The sequence below is a fragment of the Ambystoma mexicanum genome, chromosome 3q, assembly GCF_040938575.1.
Source record: "Ambystoma mexicanum isolate Mex_15411 chromosome 3q, UKY_AmexF1_1, whole genome shotgun sequence".
NCBI lineage: Eukaryota > Metazoa > Chordata > Amphibia > Caudata > Ambystomatidae > Ambystoma > Ambystoma mexicanum.
The window spans coordinates 1,034,196,729-1,034,219,604 of record NC_090926.1 but is presented as its reverse complement, the minus strand read 5'-3'; the positions used below and the strand labels follow the sequence as shown (position 1 = coordinate 1,034,219,604).

Below are 22,876 nucleotides of genomic sequence, written 5' to 3'. Positions count from 1 at the left end.
GTTCCTTGCACTGGAGTCCTGCCTTAAACCAAGCAATCACAAAGTCAATAGTTATGGATAGGTATTAGACAGACATTTGCCAGGCAATGCCATCACATGCCCAGGTACTTGCACTGTTTTCTATCTGTTTCCATCGTATGTCCAGGTGTTAGCCTTATGGCAGGGCCTGTCAAATACCTATCCATGCATAATCGAAAGCCCGCACTGTTGGCTTTGTCAATGCATGTTGGCTTCAGGTTTTGTCCCTAAGTGAACTTGTATATGTCCAGATGTGGGCACCTGATTTCTACTCCTAGGCAATCAAGCTGCATCTCACTGATCTAGTCCAAAAAAGCCCTACCTGAAAATGATAAGGCTAGGATGACATGTATGGACCAGTTTCAGGTCTTCTTGTGCATACTTGCCAGTGGGGCTCCGACCTAAATAGAATGTATCTTTTTGTCTGTGTGAAAGCCTTGTCCTCTCTGCTAGAATGTTTCGTGGTTCTGTTCTTCTAGTACTGACTTGATAAACTCATAATGTTTGAGTAGCTTAACAGAGTTTGCATGCAAACAAAATACGCCATGGGCCCAATTTATGGAACAGTGTGCATTGATCCCACAAAGTCCCTGTGCTGAGAATGGCATTGCGCATCCCCACGTGCAAAGTTTCCTATGTGCACTCTGCGTATTCATGGAATTTAGACCGCAACGTAACCCTAAGCGAAAAGCTGCAGCCAGAACGCCCATGGCACGCACCAACACAAAGCACATCCAGCCACATTTACCTACATTTGCGTGTTCCTAGGCTGCAAAGTCATACACCCTGGTAATACTGTGCGGGTTCCCCGCAGCCATTTCGATGCAGGAGCTTGTAGGCTTCCCCTCAGGATGGGGAAATAAAGCTACAATCATAGGGGGTCAAGCAGAGTGGAAAAAGTGACAGTACATTTATTTATCAACACTTTTTATGAGATACAGCATTTTGTATGATTTTGCATGTGAAGTTGGAAAGCAGATCAGTCTTAACAAGGCCCCCTGTTTCCACAAGCACATATTTCTATGTTGGCGGGAAGCCAATGGACTCCTATTGGATCCACCTGGCATTTACACCTGATCAAAGCGGGCAGATTCCAAAGGAGTCCATTGTGGATGGCTCCCCCAATCATTGATTGTGGAAATGATTTACACTTTCCCAGACTTGTAGTGGGAAAGTGAAAAGCAAAGGTGATTGTTGCCTGTGTTTTACTCTTTACTTTTCCACTACTTGGTGGAAACAATTCAAATGAATGAATGGCCATTTTGTAAATCTGTGCAATTTAGGATTCAAAACAAAATGTCCCCTTACTCTTTTCATCAACACGTTTGTACAATGATGAATACATTGTCAGGTCTAATTATCATGTGACTTGTGCATTTTTAAAGCCATCTGTATAAAATGTTGTTATTTTAGTTATTCAAAACCAAACTTCAACATGTGTGTGTTCATGGTCAACTCATTTAATTTCAGTCTGCCTTACCTGCTAAAATTCGGTGCCCCTAGAAGTGATTCAGTTCCCAATATAAGCTATTCCAAAAAGCCTCACTCATGGTTTGATAGATGGCAGCACAGGCATTAGGACCTGCCAAGAACACACACACACACACACACACACGCATGCACGCACGCACGCACGCACACACACACACACACACACACACACCTGTTATTGAAAATATCAGGACACATTTAGTGTTAATGTTCATGTATCTTGTATAAGACACTGTTGCCACTTGTGTGGTCTCTTGGCGCTCTAGTGTATCTGAAATGGGAGAAGGTTGGGGGGTTTGTTAGTGGGATTGAGAGGGAGAAGACCAAGAGAGCTTTGATGTGCTGTTGGCATTTTCACTTCAAAGAAACAGGTCACTGAGCGTTGGTGCATTATTTGTTTGGTAGCCATTATGTGGTGTTGGGGTATGATTCTGTATAGTTTTGTTTCATGTTGGGTGTTGTAAAGTGTGTGCGGTTTGTGATGCGGTAGAGGTGCGGTTGTGTTTAGTTCAGCGTTTGAGTGTGAGTATGCAGAATGGTGAGTTTTTAGTACGGTTATTTAGTAGTAAACACATTCCCTACCCCCAACAGCCCTCTAAGTGTGAGACATTTACCACCCACAACAATCCATTGAACAAAATTGGGTCATTCAATAAAAAATCAAAGTGAACACATCAAACAAAGAGTCATCATGGACAATTGCATATTATAACCAGTATGTAAACAGTATGTACCAGGGAATCATGTACAGGCGCATGGCAGGGGAGCAAGGTACTCTCCTCCCTGTCACACCTCAACTTGAGCCATACCAGGATGCCGGAACCCCCTAAACCAACACCACCTGCCTCCTGATGCGGCTCTTTAAGCCCTAACACTCCCTCGCACACCCTCAACTCAATTCAAATGCGTTGCAAAAATGCAACCAAAAATAAAACTTGTCATTTTGTAAGAACCAAAATCTCCTATTCCGGGGTTCAGTATTTTGGGCGGCGGGGGGGGTGTGTGTTCTACCTTTCACAACAAGATGAAGGAACCATAAGCACCTCATCCGGAGCCTGCTGGGAGTAGCCACAGTGTTAGGGAAGGCATTGCTGGGGGAGCACCATCTGAGATGGTACTAAGATTCGGGACCTCCCTGCTCAGCCGCCTCAGTGGAGGAGGAGGGAGGTCTCCGATTCTCTCCAGCCAGGCCAAGAAAGAGTTTCTGGGGTCTGATGGGAGGGGTGGTACATTGGAATGGTGATTAGGGGAGCTGATGGAAGGTCACTGGGGGAGAAAGGTGAAGGAGGATCGGACATAATAGAACAGGGAGAGCAGATGGCAAGGGCATACAGGTAGATTAATGTTGCAACACTATTGTCCTTGCTTCTCATTGGCTCTGTACTGTTTTCCATAGAGGGGTGCACATGTACACTTTTAAGCTGGATCATGGATCTAGGAAATCTGGCGGGAAGGGAGAACGTGGGCAGTCATAGTGGAGGGTGAGGGTCAAAACCAAAACTAAAACCAGAAATATCAATTTGAAATGTGCGTCAACCAAACCACATAGAAGCGCGTGCTCGTTAGTAAATGGACCACTCGGACTTCTGGGACCCTTATTAAGCGTATAGTGACATTATTTGTATTATTACAGATAATTGTGAGGTGGCATTGGCCGTGGGAATCAGAAACTGTGCGATTTCTCAGTAGGCCAGTGGGGCCGGGGGCGAGTCAGGCGCATGCCGAGCTTACTGCAGTGTGTGTTTCTCACATGTGGCTTACTCTGACCCAACCCCATGGCCACGAGGTGGTGCAGAGGATCCGGACCACAGAGGCCTGGTCTGGAGAAGAAAAACAATCACAACGGAGTGCAATTACATTTTAGAGGGCTGCCCCTCTGGCACCGGGACAACTCACAGGGAGGGAGAGCGCATGCACAGGGAAGAAGCACGGCAGAGAGACACAGGTGGAAAGGAAACGGGGCTCGAGCCACTCACACTTTTGCTGCCCTTTGTTTGGAGGCCTCCCGCAGCAACGCCTCCAGAGACCTGCGGAAAGAAAGAGAGACGTATGAGGCACAGGCGGGAGTGGGGGGAGCACGCAGGGCTGGCAGCAGGTCAGAGGGGACCTCACCCCTGTCGCTCCCTGCGCCCGTTCCTCTGCCCCCTGCCATCTCACGCCCACACGGTGGCCGAAGCGCTAGTCAAGCAGGCGTGGAAAGGACTGGGAGGGGGAAATGGGAGCTGGGAGTCAAGGAGCTGCCACCATAGCCTTAGGGTAAACATTTGAATCATCTCATGGTGGGCTCGTCTGTGCCAGAGGCATGGTTCCAGGTCACTAGTGTACATGGGCAGGTGAATGCAATTAGGCACGTGTGTCTGTCCCCGTCACTGCCTCATCTCGCTATAGGCTCAGGCTGCTGCTGCTGCAGCGAATACTTCTAGATTGTGCAACAAGTGAGAACGTACCAGGGGTATAAGCATACTGGGGTTGCCAAACTGGAAATATTACGGGGGTGGACCAACTGGGAGCATGCTGGGATTGTGCTACTTGGGAATATCAAACTGGGAGAGGAGGGGATCTTGCAAACTGCACATGTTACATGATTCTGCAATGAGTTGTCCAATCTGATTGGCCGGCTGGCAGTGAACCGGGATTACAGGAACGGCGCTGCAGGGGAATGTGGTAACACTGGAATATTCTGGAACCGTGTTACCGTACATTGGGAATGTAAGGGCGGTCTGCTGGATTGACAAACTGTTCCCCTGGGAGCAGACCGCGTTTGTCCACATTTGCAACATCCCAGGGTCTATTGATGTTGCTTAACTTGGAGGTAGCGGGTCATCAAGTTGCTAATATGCTAGGCTGGGTACATTGACTATTCAAGATGGTGGTGCTGAGAGTATTTATTTATTTATTAGCATTCTTATATATCGCGCCACATGCCGTCAGGCCTCAGGGCGCACGTAGAACAATACAATACAAACAGGTATGAAACTAACAACACATTGGTGTTGCAAAACACGGAGTATACTGGAATGCTATGTCATGATATAGACGCTTCCTATTATGCATTACTCCTTTCTATATTATCAAGTAGTACGAACGTGAAGCATAAAAGAAAACACAGTAAGTCCTTCTAACTACAAGTCCCATAACCCCCTCTGGTAATCTCGAAAAATAATAGATCTGTGACACTCCTTGCTATTCCACATCTGGATGCTACTCTTTTCGTATTGCTGTGGATCGCAAGAGACCAGCACCGAGGCTACTTGCAGCCTCATCCCGTGCTGTGTTAACTGTCTTCCTCGCGGAGAGATATCACTTATAAATCCCGGAGAGCAAGCCACAGGGCGGTAAACACCGTGTAACTGTCCTCGAGGAAATTCAGCCGAGTATTTCGGGAAAAGAAACGTCTTGAGTGATCTCCTACACGTTAAGTGATGTTGATCGTACCTAATGGGCGATCGAGGGAAGCGAGATCCACAGGGTAAGCAGCTTATCCCCTCTGGTAGCTCTATGTTGGAGTGGGCGTGCCGTGCACTGTGCATGGCGCGCATGTGTGCAGATCAGCCACGTGTGTTAGGCTGTAATAGTGAAGGAGTCCGCGTAGGAGACTGACCTGTGAAAGAATGCAGAGAGTGCATGGACTCCTCTGTTACAGAGTCACGCAGGTGAATGCAGAGAGTGTATGGACTCCTCTGTTACAGAGCCACGCAGGTGAATGCAGAGAGTATGGACTCCTCTGTTACAGAGCCACGCAGGTGAATGCAGAGAGTATGGACTCCTCTGTGACAGTCGCACAGGTGAATGCAGAGAGTGTATGGACTCCTCTGTTACAGAGTCACGCAGGTGAATGCAGAGTGTATGGACTCCTCTTTTACAGAGTCACGCAGGTGAATGCAGAGCGTATGGACTCCTCTGTTACAGAATCACGCAGGTGAATGCAGAGTGTATGGACTCCTCTGTTACAGAGTCACGCAGGTGAATGTAGAGTGTATGGACTCCTCTGTTACAGAGTCACGCAGGTGAATGCAGAGAGTGTATGGACTCCTCTGTTACAGAGTCACGCAGGTGAATGCAGAGAGTGTATGGACTCCTCTGTTACAGAGTCACGCAGGTGAATGGAGAGAGTGCATGGACTCCTCTGTTACAGAGTCACGCAGGTGAATGCAGAGAGTGCATGGACTCCTCTGTTACAGAGTCACGCAGGTGAATGCAGAGAGTGTATGGACTCCTGTTACAGAGTGACGTAGGTGAATGCAGAGAGTGTATGGACTCCTCTGTTACAGAGTCACGCAGGTGAATGCAGAGAGTGTATGGATTCTTCTGTTACAGTCACGCAGGTGAATGCAGAGAGTGTATGGACTCCTCTGTTACAGAGTCACGCAGGTGAATGCAGAGAGTGTATGGACTCCTCTGTTACAGAGTCACGCAGGTGAATGCAGAGAGTGTATGTACTCCTCTGTTACAGAGTCACACAGGTGAATGCAGAGAGTGTATGGACTCCTCTGTTACAATAACGCAGGTGAATGCAGAGAGTGTATGGACTCCTCTGTTACAGAGTCACGCAGGTGAATGCAGAGAGTGTATGGACTCCTCTGTTACAGAGTCACGCAGGTGAATGCAGAGAATGTATGGACTCCTCTGTTACAGAGTCACGCAGGTGAATGCACAGAGTGTATGGACTCCTGTTGCAGAGTCACGTAGGTGAATGCAGAGAGTATATGGACTCCTCTGTTACAGAGTCACGCAGGGCTCCAACAGGCAATTCCAGGCCTCGTCTACAACATGTCTGGTGTCAGCAACTTAGGCGGCCCCTAGAATGACTTGTTCTTCCACGGGGGGCAGATTCTATGAGGTTGGGGTGCCAAGTTGACAACGTTGGGTTTATTCCTATTGCATGTAAGGCTCCCGCAAAGAGGAGGTGCAGTGTCTTACCTCTGCCTATCAACCCCAGTGCAGTGCTGGCTACTGGGCAGCCCATAGAAGAGAGAGATTCTCATGGCAGTAGCACCACCTTCTGGCCAGGAAGAGAACATTCATCTGCCAAAGAGAACCACAGTGGCTCTCGGCCCATCGCCTGGTGACATGGGTACCAGTTCCCCTCCTTCACCCCCTCAGGATAATAATGATCGTGGGGAGGCACCCCACATGGCCGAGATTTCGGGAGGGCTCTCATGGGCCCCAATGACACCCCAAATCCAGGCAATGTGCTAGGAAGAAGGTGAATATATGAATACCTATCTCTGCACTGGGCATCCCTGCACCTCTAATTACACTAAACAAGGTGAAGGCCGCTGACCTCCCTCTAGCTTGCCTGGAATGGCGGGGCTCCTCCCTTAGTGAGCCACGCCTCTGTTTTCTGTTTTCAGGACGGCAATGGTCATTCGAAAGGGATAGATCGGACCTTGCACACCTGCCAGCACAGGGTCTTCAACACCAAAGGGCTGCGGCGGGTAAAGATTCTCAGCGTTGCAGAAGAGGCAACGTTAGAGGGACACCCATTATCCACTCTCGAGGTGGGCAGTTGAACCTAAAGAGAGTAATGTCCACACTGCTCAGGAGAGGAGGAAAGGCCTCCTTCTTAAAATGAACTCAACGCTTGAAGGCCTGGCGGTCCTGGCAGCAGCTTCCTCAGCCGGGCCTCATCGTTTTGGTCACGGCTTAGTAATGTACACAGCTATTCCCAAAGCACATGTCTCCTTCCATCAAATCTTTGCCCCACAAGTCTTTTCCAAGGCCGGACTGTTCCCCACAAAAGCAGAGCTCACTTCCAGGCTGGTGGTCATTGGGGGGGGGGGGGGCAGCAAGAGTATCTGTTCCCAAAACCCAAAGGGACAACAAGTTCAGAGCCGAGGCACCAAGGATCAAAACATCAAAGAGGACGAGGTCAGTTGAAGGGTATTCTCTGTTTGCTGCTATTGTCTTTGCATATATGGATTGTAAGATAATGCACATGTATTTGGTCTAGCAGAAAGGGTGCCATTGCACTGAGGTTGCAGCGAGCGATGCCAGGGCAATGACCCATGCTATGCTTGTCTCCTGGCTTGCAAGGATGGCATGTGTATTACTGCAGCGCAATGTCCTGCCTTGTGAGAGTTCCTGATTGGTGGAAGTATTACACCTTTTTGGGGGAAACAACTAACTACCGGGCAATGCATGATGGTTGACAGTAACATTCCAGGAGACCCCAGCAGCTAGGGATCGGGGCCAGGTGAATGCGGCCATATGCTGGATGGCAATGGAACTAGCCTGCATGATCAAGGGATGGTTTCCGGTACCTGGCGTCCTTGGGGGTACCCATTCAAGCCAAGCCACTCTGTATGAAGAATCCATGGGCGTTGTAATGGTGTTGAATGTCTCTGGCGGGCGAGCAGTATGTGTATTCGAAAGAACGCAGACCTTTGTTTGGGGCTTAATGCAAGTCTTAATGCATCCTGCCCTTGAAAAGCATGGCACCCCCAATGTCCAGCAAGAGTGTTTCTTCACGGAAATTGAAAGGCATCTCTCCTATTTATTCCCATGATGTCTCTAAGGTTTAGGAAATGGCAGAGTTGCCTGCATAGACTCTTCAGCCCACAAGATGCCTGCGTGCAGAAGGAACCATGCACATTTTAGAAACGTCACAGGGACACTTTAGTAGTACATGCTACTGTTACTCGCGTTGTTCTTTGTGTGGGTATTCTAGAAGAGAAATAATTCTTATATTTAATTTCAATTGCATATAGTAATTTGCTAGAGTACCAAACTAGCCCTAAACATGGCAATGGCAATTGCAGCCATATTTGCCACTCCAAGATGGCCTCGTCATTTCCTGGAACAGGAACACTGTCACATGGAGGCCAGAGCTGAACACAGAGCGAGATAACAGTGAGAACAAGTTGATATGCGCCCAATTGCATCGGTAAAGCTTGCGTCTCGTGTGTTAGCCAAGAGTCTACGGCACAGATGACTTTGACAGGGATGCTCTGAAGTTCCTGGCAGATCTTCTCCAAATTGTCAGCAAGTGAGTGTCGCCCATAGAGGTGCTCACCTCCTCCTCATCAGAGAAAGATGAGAACCCTTGCATGGACCATCAGACTCCAAGTCCACCTGCTAGCTGGTGGAATAAGGGACCTCAAAAGGCGGCTTAGCCATTTGAAAACAGAGGCCCCCCACCCCCTCCACCAAAAGAAACCCAGATAAACTGCTGGATCCACACTATCAGAGTCAGTATTAGGTTGACATCTGAGCTGTAGAGCCCCCTGCACGCTGCACACAGAAACATATCTTCAACCCCTAATCCTTGAACAGTCCCCAGATCCAACAACTAAGCATGTGTGAGATAGCGTCTGTGTTTCATCTATACAGGATGTTTTCATTTTTTGCATAGTTTATGCTTCTGGTTCGACTTCGCTGGGAAACTGAGGAACAAAAATACAAGCCCCGCTTATTGTTTTTCTGTATGATCCCTTCCTCGGGCACACAACCCCAGCTGACCTAATGTATATTTGATACAGTCTATAATATCAAAATGCACATATGGGTTTGCTGCATATTGTTATTGTAACTGCAATCATTTATATAGCACCCTTTCCCCATGTGTATGGCATCAATGCGCTTTGTGGTTGGAACGGAACGGATTTTAAGAGTTACCTTTATGATGCGTGTGCCAGGTTATGCCTTCAAAGGGTTGGGTGGGCCCCAGTAAGCAGACCAGAGGCCAGGCATTTGGGTGGGTGCTGTTGGTGGATTAGGATAGAGTGCTAGTGCAGGAGATTTGATGGCTGCCCAGCTAGACAGAATTCTTTACATAGGTTTGTTCGGGTGGCCAGGAAGGGTCCCATTATTAATGAGGGATTCATGTTGCAAGTGCCATATTGATGACGGGGGGGGGGGGAACTGAGCACAGTTGACTTTTTGTGCACAACTGATACAATATTAGCTTGCATGCTCGCAGAAAGATATAATTATGTAAAAACATAGACATACCTTATTATAAATGCATGGGCAATTCATGAATCTCAGTATAAATGCCCTTTTCACAATGAATCAGAAAATAGTGGTTAGGACTCTCTTACAAAATGCTCTTTGACTTCTAAACGGATTGTAAGATGGCAGCTAAATGAATAATGTCAACATTTGTGGTCAGCCTCTGCAATAAAAGCCTTGAGTTTACGGTCTGATAAGTCTCATAGATAGAATATACAATCTCCTGATGTTTGAGAGCGTGACCCATAGAGTTCTGTTGTTAATTCTGGTCAGTAGTAAAACACAAGATAAGCTAAATGCTAAAAGCTATTTAGGAGTTTCAATTGTGCAATGAAGTGGGAGCCTTGTAGATTGGGAAGTTGCAAGGGAACAGATGTTATCTTGCCCTTTGTATTGAATTCTTTAGAGGAGGTTAGTAATTTGTTCGGTTAAGTGATGTTTCAAATCATCAGAGACTCTATATAGCCATCAGCGACTCTATATAGCCACATAACTTTGAAGGTCTTTTAAAGGCGACAGGAGTCTGTGAAATGGAGATCATAATCTATGGTTCAAGGAAAATCCTGTTTGGACAGACCGTCCTCTATTTGCTAAAATATGTCAGTACCTACAACAACGAATCCCAAGAAGAGGTGTGTTTTTTATTTTTTAATTTTTTAATTAAAAATGGGTTAGTTTAAAATTAAACTTTTCATTTTGTGTTACCACTCATCCTTGGAAGACATTTAGACAATATACTCAAATGTTCTCATTGTGTTGTAGTTCATCCTATGGAAAATGTATCCATGATCTTGTTCCAAAAATGAGAAATTATAAAGATCATCTTTTTGTCTTGAGCCAACAGGATCCGGGCCCATCTGTCTTCTACACTCAGAGTTTCATTTCCGTTTTCGAAATAAGTCCTGCAAATGTTTCTCTCGTCTTGAAGAGCAGGGCAGACAATTATAAGGTGAAACACTGTTTCTGTGATGTATTGATTTTTACAGGCTCTCCAAGGGAGCGACTTTTGGCCTTTTTGGTTTATTCTCGCTAGTCTTTCTCTTGTTGGTAATATATTTAAGCGTAGTTTCGTGAATATAGTTCTTATTCTTTTGTCTGGGAAAAGAAACAGGTATGGAGGTAGTTCATTAATCACTCTCGCTTCTATTTCTAGCTCTAGAGGTGTGTTTTGAAAGTGATCTAAAGATAATAATGAAGGAGCCTGACCAATGAAAATGGAAACATTGGGGAAAGATGGCATTTCTTTGAAGAGGTTTTGTCCAATCATATTTGGTGGGTGGAGAGTAATACATGGGTCTGGGAGTGGTTTAAAATTGCTGCAAAAGTATATAAACTGCCAACTGTTGTTGTATTGCTGAGACTTGGGTTAGTTTGTTCCTGCAATACCATCTAACCAATCCCTGGAAGTTTTGTATAATAAACTTGCTATATGTACAACTGTGTAATCGCTTCTTAAGTGGTGGGCCTGTTTTGGGTTAAGGTGATTAAAGGTCCACCCCCACATTTGGTGAGCCAAGGTGGGAGCTCAGGTGTTCTGAGACATTGGGGGTCTTCTGTCCATACCTTTCAACTACAGCACCTCACGACGGGGATCAGTCTTCCGTGCATGGTGAAAAAGAGGTCTGCAGACGCCATATTGGTTAAAGGTCCATCTGCTCCCCGGAGACGTGGTGCCATGGCTTAGTTGTGCAGAGTGATTTGACAAAGCACCACATAAGAGTATCTTGGGTTCTTGCGAGTACATGGTTGGGGGTATAAAGCATGAGGGGAAATAGGAGCAGAAACTGGGTTGTTTCCTTGATATAAGGGGTTTTGTTTTTTTAGGGGATATTAAGGGTAGACTTGGAGTCTGGGTGTGAAATTAGTTGTGGTTGCAGGGTTTGGAAAAGTGTTGTAAATCCTTTGTATAACTTGTTTACCTAGTTTGTTATTTTAGAGGTGTGAGGGATATCTTACTCTGCATGCCCAGTGTGAAGTTAGAATACTAAACTAGCCCTAAACTAGCCCTAAACTAAAGCTGATACCCTTTAGTTTGCTTGTCTGGTTGGCTGGAGCTCTCACCTGAAGGTGGGGTGGTTTCGTAGGGTAAGTCCAACCGTGGATAACTTTCTGAAGCAGGTTGTGACATTCTTTTGTATTTGCTATGCTGGCAGAGCCCCTCACCTCGATTTTCTTGGTTAGTCGATGTAGTGAAGGTGAAACTTCCTTTAGTCAAAAAAAGACCGTTTTTTAGTAGAGAAGGCTGTACCAGTAAAATAAGAGAGGCAGAGCAGTGATGCTGTAATGGAAAGAATTGTGCCCCTCCTATGCTCAAGTGGTGGGTATATCTCGGATATATTGGTCGGCAAGTGTTTTTGATTAAATGCCGTCTTCTGTGTATGAGCGAGAAGTAGAATTGAATTAATAGTGAAGTGAGGTAATTGTGGTATAGGCGAGTACAGTGAATGAGTCTGAAGGGCAACTAAGGAATTGGGAAATTTTAAAAAGGGAGCTCTTGGTTGAAAATCTTTTCGGGCCGCAGGTTTGACTAAGTATCAGATTTTTTGTGAAACAATTTTTTAATAACTTGGGAGAGTAAGGTCAGACAGGGACACAAACAGAGACCTACGGGGAGGGGAATGGGACACTGTAGACTAATTCAAAGATGAGGAGGTGTACACACAGGAGTTCGCCAGAAGTAGCTCCAAGAGTACAGAGCGTGTGGGGACCGCGATTGAGACGCAGGTTCCGGCTGGTAGCAGTGGCAAGGAAAAAGGAAAGTGATGGGCGGAAAGTGAGGCGGGGAGTGGGCAAGCAGCTGCCATTATTGCATAAAGGCCGTGGGAGGGCACATTATGTGTCTTTGGCTCAGATGGATAAGAATAATATGATCAAAATACTCCTTCCCCTCACTGTGGGGGCTTGGAAGTGGATATCTGCATTTGATAAGCAGACAGTGGGAATTCCCTTGGCAGTGGGAGACATGAACAGTATGTTGAGCACAATTGTGTGACACCAGGCTGTGGACGTGTGGGTTAAGGCAGAGTATCCAGGTGTGACGTTAGATGATGACGTGCACGAAGGGCCATCCTTCAACAATATCAGAGGGCAAGTGTGGGAGGCACTGCTGTAGGTGTACACTGACACACCAGACCTGCAGTCCATAATGCAGTACACCAGGGGGGATGATGAAGTCATTTTAAAAGTGCAGGAGATGTGGCGAGCAGTGATGGGAGAACAGTGAATCAGATCAGTTCCGCTTTCCTTTTTTGTTATTAAGAGGGGATTACCCAAGGAAGTTCATAAAGCACTCAAGAAGATAGTGGGCACAGAGGCGAAGGGGTGGGTGGAGATTCAGACTATAATTGTGCACCATTATACTAAGAGGACCATGGAGCGAGAAAAGGAAATTGCTCAGAGATTGAAAGCGGAGGAAGAGAAACTGATGCAGAAAATATTAGCTAAAATAGCATCTGAGGGAGCGGTAATGACAAACACACGACAATTGTGTGACACCAGGCTGGGGGCTTGTGGGTTAAGGCAGGGTATCCAGGTGTGAAATTAGATGATGATATGCACAATGGGGCATCATTCAACAATATCAGAGCACAAGTGTGGGACGCGCTGCGGCAGGCGTACCCTGACACAACAGACCTGCAGTCCATAATGCAGTGCACCGGGGGAGGGGGGGCGAGGAAGACCCTGTCCAGTACATTTTAAAAGTGCAGGAGATGTGGTGAGCAGTGACGGGAGACCAGTGGGTCTGATAAGTTCTGCTTATCTATTTTGTTATTAAGAGGGGATTGCCCACAGAAGTTCAGAAAGCACCTGAGGGATCAGCGAGGGATTTGGGGGAATGGGATCCAGAGGTGGTATGGGAACATCTCAGTGTTGCAGCAGCGGGAGGTGGGGGAATTTCATGGGGGAGTGTAGCAGTAGGCAGGGGGTGGGGTACAACCCATACAATCCTTATGCCCCTGCACCACCACAGCCATATTCTTTCCCACCCCCGATGACCACCTGCGTACCCTATGAAATACATCTGGCATATACCCAGTTACCACCAAGGCCCCCACACATGCAAGCACAAGCACTGTCTAATGCCCAACCACAATCGGACCAGTCAAACCCCTCATATGGAGGTTAGATATCTACAACCAATGCAGTGTCAAATGCAACAGTAGCACCTTATCGAGGGGTCAGCGTGATGGGGGAAACCCTTTCATATTTCCAGGTACCAATACATACCCCGATAAGGACAGCCCACGGAAAGCTCTTGTGTGCACAGTTCTGTCCATGACTACCCATGACTACCCACCCTGATGAGGAACCCTTGGTGAGTGCTGAGATAGGTAACATAAAATTAATCTATATGGTCAACACGGGTGCCACTAAATCATGCATCAGTGAGGGAAACTTTCCATTAGAAAGTGAAACACTCGACACACAAGGATTCTCTGGGGCTGTCGCAATGGTTTCCTACACAGAAGAGGTAGCAATCAAAAGTGGTGCGTGGATCCTTATTGTTTTCAGAGGCCTCCCCGATTAATTTGTTAGGGTGGAATTTGTTGAGCAAACTGAACATGACCATCTCCTTCACAGACCTTGGATTGGTTTGTGCCACCCCATGCATGTGTGCATTGAGGGCAATAGTCATCATATAGGCCAAAGGGGGCGGGGGTGGTTTGCGGCATCCCTGTGGACCCAGACATGTTTGTGTATCGGATCACTGTATTGCTTGATGCAGTTCCCCAGATTGGCAAAGCGTGTTGGTAGGTGCCATCTGATTTCATCTTCCAGCCCATGGTAACCCCAGAGCTTTTTGCAGGAACAAACTAGATTTACAAGGTCTGATTGTGTCAGCTAAAAGGATTGTTGTGGTTGGGACAGACCTCGATGGGTGCAAGTGGAGCACTGTGTTATATATTGATCCAGCGGTGCCGCTTAGGGAAAGTAACTGATGCAGAATTGTTTGAGGATCGGATTGATGATGGTGAAAACGTGTTAGCAATCTCTATCCCTTGCGAGATTATGGTACTGCTAAGTACAATGTTCCTTGATGGCCATTATCGCCCCACCGCCCTTCACAGAAACAGATTAAGATCAGGTGCCAGAGCGATTATGGACAACAAATGCCCACAATGTAGGGTTCTTGCAGGTGTGGGCCTCAGTGTGAATAACAATCAGGCAAGGGGGGGTGAGCCCCGAGCAAAGCAGTACATGTTTTCCAAAGAGATGAGGAGGGAATACGGGACACTACTGTCACACTCCTGAATCAGGGAATAATTGTGCCCTCCACCTACCCATGCAATACGACTATTTATCCAATCAAAAAGGCAAAGGGGGGAGTTGGAGAAGGATACAGGATCTCTGCCCCATAAATGACATTGTACAAGCACAATTTCCTGTAGTTCCGAACCCCGCAACAATTCTGTGCAGCATTCTGAAAGAGGCAACCCACTTTACCGTGGTGAAGCTCAAAAACGCATTCTTTTCCATACCACTGCACTCCGACTCACAATAGTTCACTACAATTATACATGTGGGATGCACTTTGAGCACACAAGATTGCCTCAGGTGTATTGTGAATCCCCCAGTATTTTCAACAGAATATTACATGCTGATTTAGGGAACATCCAGGTGCCCAGTAGCATCATGTTAATGTTCATTTTAAAGGATATTTGTACCGCGCACTATCACCACCGGAGTGGTCCCCTGGGACTCTGGCGGCTCTGAAAAGGGAAAAAGGGGGGCGGGGGTGAGTTAGTGGGAATAAGCTGGAAAGGTCCCAGAGAGCAGTGATGTGCTGTTGGCAGCCTCAGCCCGGTGGGTCCGTTGGCTGGACTTGGGGTGTTTTAAGGTTGGTAGGTGTTGTGTGCTGTTGTGCAAGTCTATGGGCCTCATTACGAGGTTGGAGGCAGCCATGGCGCTATTAGCGCCATGGCTGCCTCCAAACTCGTTCCGACTCCGCCCTGGTGAATGGAGCAATTACCGGTCCATTCCAAGGTTGGCGGGACCGGTAATTCCCCATTCACCAGGGCCTTTCCCCATTCCCATTTGAGCCCCCATAGGGCTCAATGGGAATGGGGAAGGCACTAATTATGGTACCGCAAATTGCGGTACCGTTATTAGCTCCAGAGTCCCTTTGCGGGTCCCGTCCTTAACACCTGGAAAAACCAGGCGTTAAGGGAGGACCCGCAAAGGGAACTTGTAGTAGGGCGGTAAGGGATTACCGGCACCGGTGCCCTTACCGGTGCTGGTAATCCGTTATTGCCCGCCTCGTAATGAGGCCCTATGTGTGGTTTGTTTTGTTGTTGCAGTGTAGTGAAGTTTGTGCAGATTGCTGTGTTTAGGTTTGTGGTTGTGTTTGGTTAGAGTTTGAGAGGTGTATGCAGAGGGATGAAATTGTTAGTGGATTGGTTAGTTGGTGTTGCTTTCCCTGGAATTGTGTCTAGGTGTGATGCTTGCTATCATACACTATTCCATCTGAGTGTGGCACTTGCTTATCTTCAATACCCTGTCTAGATGTGAGGCAGGCTAGTGATCACTATTCCATCTAAGTGTGGCACTCGGTAACAATCTAAGTTCCATCTCAGTGTGGCACATGCTAACATTCACATTTCTATGTAGATGCGGCGCAGACTAAGGTTAAGAATGCCCTCTAAGTGTGGTGCATGCCAACATTCACAATCCTATCTAGATGCAATGCAGGCTAAAGCTAAGAATTCCATCTATGTGTGACACATGCTAACATTCACATTTCTATGTAGATGCAACGCAGGCTAAGGTTAGGAATTCCATCTAAGTGTGGCACATGCTAACATTCACAATCCTATCTAGATATGACACTGGCTAGAGCTAAGAATTCAATCTAAGTGTGGCACATGCTAACATTCACATTTCTATCTAGATGCGAAGCAGGCTAAGGTTAGGAATTCCATCTAAGTGAGTTGCATGCTAACATTCACATTTCTATCTAGATGCAATGCAGGCTAAGGTTAGGAATTCCAGCTAAGTGTGGCGCATGCTAACATTCACATTTCTATCTAGATGCAATGCAGGCTAAGGTTAAGAATGCCATCTAAGTGTTGCGCATGCTCACATTCCCAATCCTATCTAGATGTGACGCAGGCTAAGGTTAAGAATGCCATCTAAGTGTTGCGCATGCTAAAGTTCACAATCCTATCTAGATGTGATGCAGGCTAAGGTTAAGAATGCCATCTAAGAGTGGCACATGCTAACATTAACAATCCTATCTAGATGCAACGCAGGCTAATCTTCATAGTTCTCTCTAGGTATGGCACTAGTTAATCTTGTCAAGTATATTAGTATGTAATGCAGCAACATTTACAGTCCAGCCATGAGTAGATTTAGGCTGGTGGTCACAAATCTCTCTAAGTATGCATGGTGCAAGTCTATGGCAGTCCATGTTATGGAAAGGTAGGTAGAGAGGCAGGGGCTTTCTGGAGTAGAGTTATTGCTCTAAACCCCACCCATGCCATACTTACAGTTTTATTTTGGTGTCTGTTGACTGCTGGCTTCATTGGCTTCCCCTGCGAACAGCTGCAGACACGTCCTGGAGCTGCCAATGTAGAAGCCACCCTTTGTCATGGGGCCTTTAGCTGCAGGGGCTACTGGGCAGAGGGGTGCCCTGGGTGGGTGTGCTAAGAAAGGGCAAATAACCAATCATGGTTGATAGGTGGGAGGGGAGGATGGTACCGGCCAGGGCCGGTATGGGTTGGTTTTGAGCTGGATGGGCCAATCACGGGGGGGTGGGAGAGCTGGGAGGTGGGTCGAGAAGACCAGGAAGGGAAGCCAGGAAACGGGGCTGCAGGCTGGGGCCGGGGGCCCCAACCAAGCACCAAAATGGTGCATCCAGAAGCCCAGGATGGTCTTCTCGTGCTCCAACTCACCTGCAGCGCCAGATAGAATGGCGGCTGCCGGGAGTGGAGCTCCATACGAGCCTAGCGAGGCTCAGTGTTAGGCTGCCCAATCAGGGATCAGGGGCGAGGCTGGGTTGGGAGGCGGGTTGAGGGAGGGAAGGAAAGCCAGGAAACGGGGCTGCAGAGAGCCCCAACCAAGCACCAAAATAGTGCATCCAGAAGCCCAGGAGGGTCTTCTCGTGCCCCAACTCACCTGCAGTGCTGGATGGAATGGCGGCTGCAGGGAGTGGGGCTCCATACGAGCCTAGCGAGGCTCAGTGTTAGGCTGCCCAATCAGGGATCAGGGGCTGGGCTGGGAGGCGGGTCGAGGGAGAGAAGGGAAGCCAGGAAACGGGGCTGCACGCCGGGGCAGGGGCCCCAACTAAGCACCAATATGGTGCGTCCAGAAGCCCAGGAGGGTCTTCTCGTGCCCTGCTGGTGTGCAGTGGCAGTGAGCAACAGTGCAGAAAGGATTTTGTCACCCGTTTGCAGCTACTAGCATACAAAGGGTATACGGTAGACAAGGTGGAGCTGCAATATTGTTTCCAAGAAGTGCTCTACCTGGGCCAATTGATATCTCGCCACAACAAGAAAATCATTCCTGATCCCGCTGCTTCAGTGCGCAGCACTCCAAAGCCCAAGACTGCCAAAGAAATGTAAGCATTTCTAGGATTGTGTAACTACTAGCATTTTGTATCTCAGGAAGAATCCACCCTTCAAGGCCATGGGGGGGGAGGGTTAAGTGCTCCCTGTTAAAGGCAATCCCACAAGAAGGACGACACAAGCCCCCGACCTTCCTCCGTCCCAGTTCTAAGTAATAACAACAAATTCCCTGTCCCAAGACTCCAGCATTCCAAGGTACCAGTCAGTCCCAGACCACTGACCATAAAGATGTTAGATCCCCCCAATCGATCAGAAAAGATCAGAAAGCAAGGACAGGATGCCTTCACCAAGGGTCACGAGATGTGTGCTGCGAGGGGCAGAACAACAACCAAAAACAAGCTTGCATAGCTTTGGAATCGTGCTGGTGCTTCTGGAATCGAGTGGGGTTTGTTAGTCACAATGACCTCGAAGTATCCTCTTAGCCCTTGTCTGCAGTATAAGGTAAACATTAGGTTAGAGATAAAGAATGTATTGTTTTTCTTTTATAATGAGCAATTAATTGTAGCTTTGTTTCTGATGACATGTGAGGAGAAGCCCACGTGGAAGAAGATGGACAGAAGAGGCTGGGACCAATGGCCTGGCATCCCCTATGGAGCAGTTAGCCTATGTATAGGGTCTCGCCAACCAGCTATTCGTATTTGTAACATATGTAACCTACGTCAGTGATGACGATGTGTGCCTTCTTAATTTGTTGTTCATGATGATTTGGCCAGAACATCCCACAGAGGCAGAGCACTTTGCTGGCGCACCTTTATTTTTGTGGCAAAAGATAGTTCTCCCTGCAAGAGGTGTGCTGGGCCTTTCTTCCCTAGTGGGTCGCATTTTTATCTGGTGTGAGCATTGATGGGCTTCTTTACAGGACGTAGAAGGAAGGTGGAGACATGGGCAGGTTCTTGTAGATTGAATAACTTGGTTATCAGAACGGTTGAGGTGGACATGGAGAACATGGATACTGCCAGGTTTTCCGAGGCTGAACAGGGAGAATGAGAGACGGCCCCCTATGGTGGTGCTAATTATACCTTTGTGCCTGTAGATGGGTAAGGGGATGTAACAGCCAGAGTTGATGATGAAGAAGCAGAGGAATGGGATGTCGAGCAAGGAGAGTAAGGTGTAGGCACCCTACCTCCCGCTCCAGTAGCAGCTATCGAAAGCACACCATGGAACCAAAAGGACACACAAGAGTATGTCCATGGCTGTAGTAAGTGGGAGGGGAGATATGTTGCTCCAGAAGGGTCTGGGAAAGGCGTATTATGTCTAGTGGTCACACATGAACTGGAGTAGCTAAATGAAGACACTCCTTTTGCTCACTGCAGGGGTGGGGAAGTGGATTTATGCATTGGAGAAGCATACTGCCGGTGTCATGTTGGCCATAGGGGAGATGAAGCGCTTATTCACAACCCTAATGGGGGAGCGGTCAGATGAGTTTTAGAAAAGATTGGGGTATCCGGGTGTTCAGTTGAATACAAATACCCATGATGGAGCAGCTTTTAATCATTTTAGGGCACATGTATGGGAGGCTACGTGGATTAGATACCTCAATACACCATTTGATTTTAGCTACAATAATGAAATTGGATGATGATCCTGCCGCACACATCCAGCTAATTCAGGAGATGTGGAGGGCAGAAATGGGAAAAGCATGAGACACAATTGTGGCAATTCTTTACCACATGGGTAAGAAGGGACTTCTGAAATAAGTTTGCCTTAGTTAGATAAAGTGGTAGAAATGGAGGCTAAGAGTTAGCCAGAAATTCAGGCACATGTCAAGCATTTCTGCAAGAGAATACAGGATAAAGAGAAAGAGACTGAAGAACAGGCACCCAAATCAGAGGCAACGCTCATTCAAAATAAATTGGCAAAGAATTGTTTAGAAGGGGCAGTAATTACAAATTCTATGGAGGGACTGCAGTCGCACCTAGGACAACAGGGACACAGTAAAATGGGTATGACGGAGGGTTGGGTGGACGGGTATGTTCCCGGTCCAAGGCCAATGAGAGTGTTTCTTAGGGGCGAACAGGTTTTCCATTGGAAGGTTAGTCATTTTGCGGGTTCGGAGGAATGGCTTCCTGCTTTAATGGGCCAACAGGAAATAATTATGGAGGATTTCATGGGATTCAGTGTTGTTCGTGTGGTAAATTGGGGCATGTGTCACGGTATTGTTGTGAATGGCCACAGTACTTTAACATGGGAGTTCAACAGATGCAGGCCCCAACCCTGCCATATGTCCAAGGTCCTGTGCAATTGCAACAGGCACGGGTTGACAGAACCCAGAAACTGGGGCTACACAGACCTTCGGTATCCCACCAACCATGCCAGCACAAGCATCAGTGCAGGCATGGGACAAGAATCCTTTACCTCAAGGACCAGTTGTGCACTGCACTTGAACAAGTGTTTTTGGGGAAATCTTTTTTCTCTCCTAAGTGCAAATATGTACCAGGAGTAGGACAGCCCACAGGGATGTCTGATGTGTCCAGTCCTGTCCCTTACCACCGATCGGGAAGAGGAACTCCGGATAGGTGTGCAGGTAGTTGATCAAACATTTTCATTCATGGTTGACACGAGTTACCAAGTTTTTGTGTTAAGGAAGGCGAGTTCTCCTTGTCAGGCAAAACGATAGACACAGAGATTCTCTGGAGCTGTCCTGTCAGTTCCTTAATCTGAAGATCTTTGTATTAGGGTCAGCCCCTTTGTTGTATTGTATGAGGACCCCAGCAAATCTTTTCAGAAGGGACATCCTGAGCAAGTAGCGAATATGAATAACTTTCACCGAAGAAGGTATTGCATGCTCAACCCCAGGGTTGTATCCGTTAAGAGAAGCAGACCTATTGTAGTGACAGTGTTAGTAAGGGGGTTTCCCATGCATGCAGCATTGTTTCTTTATGGATTGATGGTTTTGTGTGAGTTGGGTCCCAGGAATCAGAAATCAGACGTAGCGGGTACCAACTGAGTTTTTATTTTGGCCTGATGTGTCGCAGGAAGGATGGAAATGCCATTGATAGCTACCATGGTTTAAAATACACCTCAGCCAGTCACAGTGAAACTAAGGATATTGTTCACGTTTGCACCACATATGAGGAAGAAGAAGAAGAGAGCGTACATGATAAAGAGGATGCCTTTGAGGGGAGTCAGGTGATTTTTGTTGATGGGTCTTTGATTATCAACCGAGAGAAGTGAGAGAGGCATACAGGTGCAGCTGTCATGGTTCTTGTGGACGGGAAGTACCAGGTCGGACTGAAGAAATGGTTGCCTTCTCATTACTCTGCACCAGCGTCAGAACTGGTGGCACTTATAAGTGGTGCTAGAAATGTTAAAGGAACCAGCAGTCACTGTTTATTTTGACTCCACGTACATCACTTCCAGTGTCCATTCTGGGTAATCAAGCTGGCAGAGAAGAGGATTTAGGAGGTCTGACGGGTCCCCTCTCAAGCATGCTGCCTGCTATCCCAGCTGATTGAAGTATTAACCTTGCCAGCACAGATAGGTCTAGTTAAGTGCCCGCCCACACTAACCACACTAATTCAACAGTTCACGGAAATTATGCCGCAGACAGATGGCAAAAGAAGCAGCAAATTTCCCTTCCTTCACAGATTCCCAGGAAAGGAATACCATGTCCCAACAAGTATAGTTACCAGCCCCGTACACCACAGTCCCAGTGCTCCAAATAATAGACCCACAGATCTGCTTTGGAGACAGGAAGTGATGGGGAAGTTAGTAATGCCTGTAGAGCTGATTCTTTTGGCCATAGAGCAACTACATTACCCATCACATACCTCTTAACGCCAAATCGCAGAAGAGCTCCAGGAGAATTGGTTTATCCCTAACTTTCAAGAACAGGCAAGTAGGTTTGGAAGGAATTGTGTAGTGCGAGGGGAGTTCAATTCCAGAAATACCTTGAGATTGGTGAGGGGTTTCTTGCCCAGGCTCTCTGGTCCTTTCAGAGAGCTCTACATCGATTTTGTGATCATAATAATGAGGTACAGTAACTTCAAATATTTAATTGTCATGGCTTGTCCATTCTCACGGTGGCTTGAAGTTGGTCTCTGTACTAAACATGTTAAGATTATATCTACTCAGGTTGTGTCTTCTCACCAGCATACAACAGTAGAAAATGGTGAGACTATCAATGATCAGTACAAGACACAGCTTCTCCCCGGGGACCTCATCTGTATCCACACCTTCGTGCATGACTGGAACTAGTGGTGTTTCCATGTGCCACATAGAGTGGTCTATGCGACTCTGGCTACTGTGAAGATGGAGTGCAATAAGAGTTGGATCCACCTAAAAGACACTCAAATGGTTACCGGCAGCCCTTCACCTGCACGGGAGCAGGAGCAGGCATAGCAGTTAACTATGCACTAGGAATTTACTGTTCGTTTCAATACAAAGGGGGGTGTGGATGGAGATGTGGAGTTTAACTAATGTTTTTATAAGAAAAGGAATATTTAAGATCGTAAATTGTGTAACAATGAACATTTGTGTGGTTTTCTTAGTCCTTGTGTCATCATGTCTGAAGATGACAACTAGTATAAAAAGGGGAAATTTAAAATTGGCTGGTTTTATGAGGTTTGAGGAGGAAATACTAAGAGTGAAAAAGAAATGCCAATAGAAGTCTTTTTGATAATGTCAATGATGAATTTGATCCTATAATGAATGCACATGGTTTTGCAGTGGATAACATATGCTATAACCATATGAGGAGAGTAGGGAGAGAGAGATTTGTAGGATATTGTTGCACGTGCTCTCTCATTTCCCATGCTTCTGGAATTCCTAGGGTGTTTATTCTAAATGAGATGGAGGTAGCAGATGCACTATGTCTAGTGCACTTAGCTCGGTGCAGGGTTCGAGGGCAG

General features: G+C 47.0%; 1 protein-coding gene across 4 annotated transcripts in view; it reads right to left on the bottom strand.

Annotated features, from left to right (window-relative positions):
- The window catches only part of RBFOX3 (RNA binding fox-1 homolog 3), a 3,087,537-nt gene that overhangs the window by 1,753,375 nt on the left and 1,311,286 nt on the right, over positions 1-22,876 (bottom strand). For 3 of the 4 annotated variants that reach the window (XM_069655212.1, XM_069655213.1, XM_069655214.1), the window contains one exon: positions 3,486-3,536. The exons of the other annotated variant lie outside the window; for it this stretch is intronic. The gene's annotated coding sequence lies outside the window, so the exon portion shown is untranslated. The remainder of the gene's footprint in view (positions 1-3,485; positions 3,537-22,876) is intronic. 4 annotated transcript variants of the gene reach the window in all.